The sequence below is a fragment of the Hemiscyllium ocellatum genome, chromosome 50, assembly GCF_020745735.1.
Source record: "Hemiscyllium ocellatum isolate sHemOce1 chromosome 50, sHemOce1.pat.X.cur, whole genome shotgun sequence".
Classification (NCBI taxonomy): Eukaryota; Metazoa; Chordata; class Chondrichthyes; order Orectolobiformes; family Hemiscylliidae; genus Hemiscyllium; species Hemiscyllium ocellatum.
The window spans coordinates 6,399,270-6,402,447 of NC_083450.1; the positions used below are offsets into that span (position 1 = coordinate 6,399,270).

The 3,178-nt window shown below is 56.3% G+C and overlaps 1 protein-coding gene across 1 annotated transcript in view; it reads right to left on the reverse strand.

The window, feature by feature from the left end:
- LOC132805557 (transcription factor XE1.1-like) overlaps window positions 1-2,640 on the reverse strand; it is a 35,119-nt gene extending 32,479 nt beyond the window's left edge. Inside the window, exon 1 of the mRNA XM_060820671.1 lies at window positions 2,565-2,640. The gene's annotated coding sequence lies outside the window, so the exon portion shown is untranslated. The remainder of the gene's footprint in view (window positions 1-2,564) is intronic.
- Between the last annotated feature and the right edge of the window lie 538 nt (window positions 2,641-3,178).

A 3,178-nucleotide genomic window follows, 5' to 3' on the forward strand; every position in this document is an offset into this window, starting at 1 on the left:
GGTATGTAGTGAGTTACAGTTCTGTCGTCTTGATCTGTAACCCTAACCCTTTGGCCCCAATGAGGGTATAACTGTGAGGAACACTCCCTCACTCTGCGCACAGAGAGGATCTCGCAGGGGGAGTGACCACCCTCAGTCATCAAAGTCACAGGCACAGAATGGCCCAACCATTTCCACTCTCTCCCCAACCTCGTGTTCCCTCTGCCCGGTGTACAGGGAGCATTACACTGTATCCAGTAATGACCCTCAGGCTGTCCCTGTCCTGTGCTGTTTGATTGGAGGGGGTTGGACAGTCAGTGTAGAGAAAGCTTTACACTGGAGCCAATCCCCGTGCTGTCCCTGTCCTGGGAGTGTTTAATGGGTGATGTTGTACAGGGAGTTTTACTCTGTACTTAACCCCGTGCTGTCCCTGTCCTGGGAGTGTTTGATGGGGGGGACAGTGTAGAAGGAGCTTTACTCTGTACCTAACCCCGTGCTGTCCCTGTCCTGGGAGTGTTTGATGGGGGGGACAGTGTAGAAGGAGCTTTACTCTGTATCTAACCGCGTGCTGTCCCTGTCCTGGGAGTGTTTGATGGGGGACAGTGTAGAAGGAGCTTTACTCTGTATCTAACCGCGTGCTGTCCCTGTCCTGGGAGTGTTTGATGGGGGGACAGTGTAGAGGGAGCTTTACTCTGTATCTAACCCCGTGCTGTCCCTGTCCTGGGAGTGTTTGATGGGGGGACAGTGTAGAGGGAGCTTTACTCTGTATCTAACCCCGTGTTGTCCCTGTCCTGGGAGTGTTTGATGGGGGGACAGTGTAGAGGGAGCTTTACTCTGTATCTAACCCCGTGCTGTCCCTGTCCTGGGAGTGTTTAATGGGGGACAGTGTAGAGGGAGCTTTACTCTGTATCTAACCCTGTGCTGTCCCTGTCCTGGGAGTATTTGATGGGGGGACAGTGTAGAGGGAGCTTTACTCTGTATCTAACCCCGCGCTGTTCCTGTCCTGGGAGTGTTTGATGGGGGACAGTGTAGAGGGAGCTTTACTCTGTATCTAACCCCGTGCTGTCCCTGTCCTGGGAGTGTTTGATGGGGGACAGTGTAGAGGGAGCTTTACTCTGTATCTAACCCCGTGCTGTCCCTGTCCTGGGAGTGTTTGATGGGGGACAGTGTAGAGTGAGCTTTACTCTGTATCTAATCCCGTGCTGTCCCTGTCCTGGGAGTGTTTGATGGGGGGACAGTGTAGAGGGAGGGGGGGGGGAGGGAATCAGACGAGGGGAAACCCTTCCGCATGACAGCTCGCCCCAGACCCCCCCCTTTCGTAGAGGGGCTGCGAGCCAAATTGCCAACCCGATTCCCCCCTATCCCCAACAGCACGGAGGGTGGGCCCCATCTCTTCGTTTTGGGAAGGGAGGTGTCCTGGAGTCACGTGTAAAGCCCCAGAGAGGGTAAGAGACAGACTCTTTCACCACCCCCACTCCCCCCACCACACCCACGAACATCTGTTCAATCTTCCAGTCCAGATTTTATCACCACAGCCCGAACCTCAGCGTCTGTCACAGTGGGATTGGAACCCACGTAACTCCCTCCCACTCTGCCCCGCCCATTATCTTTGGGAGGGGTGGGGCCTCTAGGTTATGACCCCCAAGTGACATCACCACCCTCATCACGACCCACCCACCCCACCCCAATTCTTAGAATCACAGGATCCTGACAATGTTAATACAGGCCATTCGGTCCATCAATGTAGCACGGCCAATCCACCCTAACCTGCACATCCCTGGGCACTATGGGACAATTTAGCATGGCCAATCCACCCTAACCTGCACATCCCTGGGCACTATGGGACAATTTAGCATGGCCAATCCACCCTAACCTGCACATCCCAGGGCACTACGGGACAATTTAGCACGGCCAACCCACCCTAACCTGCACATCCCTGGGCACTATGGGACAATTTAGCATGGCCAATCCACCCTAACCTGCACATCCCTGGGCACTATGGGACAATTTAGCATGGCCAATCCACCCTAACCTGCACATCCTGGGCACTACGGGACAATTTAGCATGGCCAACCCACCCTAACCTGCACATCCCTGGGCACTATGGGACAATTTAGCATGGCCAATCCACCCTAACCTGCACATCCCTGGGCACTATAGGACAATTTAGCATGGCCAACCCACCCTAACCTGCACATCCCTGGGCACTATGGGACAATTTAGCATGGCCAACCCACCCTAACCTGCACATCCCTGGGCACTATGGGACAATTTAGCATGGCCAAACCCACCCTAACCTGCACATCCCTGGGCACTACGGACAATTTAGCATGGCCAACCCACCCTAACCTGCACATCTTCGGACTGTGGGAGGAAACCCACGCAGACACGGGAAGAATGTGCTAACTCCACACAGACAGGGAGGAGTCGGACCCGGGTGACTAGTGCTAGGAGGCAGCGGTGCTAACCAAGGATCCACCCTCTGCTGTTCATGGTGGGCAGGGGCGGATTATAGACATTAGTGTTGTGCCCAGTTCTGGGTGCCTGCATTGTCGTAGCGCCAGGCTAGCCAACTCGCCACTTACCAGGGAGTGGAGGGGATTCTCATAGTTGGGTGAAGTCGAACTCTGCACTGCCGGCCGGGACCACTGGGTAGAACCTGCCGGAAGGAGACGGACCAATTAATATCACAATCCCATCGTGCATCAGAATAAATCGCCTCCGGTCGCTGCAAGCAAAATGGAGGCAAGGAGACCCCTCAGTCTTCACCAACCTAACACCCCCATCCCCCATGGAGCCCACCATCCTCCACCCCCACGCGCCTCACATGGCTAAATGTGCCCCTCAGCATCCGGGTGCCATGTGTATACACTTCTGCGGCTATCTGTGGGAGGGTCAGTGCTGAGGGAGCGGGCGCTGTGGGAGGGTCAGTGCTGAGGGAGTGGGTGCTGAGGGAGGGTCAGTGCGGAGGGAGTGGGCGCTGTGGGAGGGTCAGTGCTGAGGGAGTGGGCGCTGTGGGAGGGTCAGTGCGAAGGGAGTGGGTGCTGTGGGAGGGTCAGTGCTGTGGGAGCGGGTGCTGTCAGAGGGTCAGTGCTGAGGGAGTGGGTGCTGTCGGAGGGTCAGTGCTGAGGGAGTGGGTGCTGTCGGAGGGTCAGTGCTGAGGGAGACGGTGCTGTGGGAGGGTCAGCGCTGAGGGAGC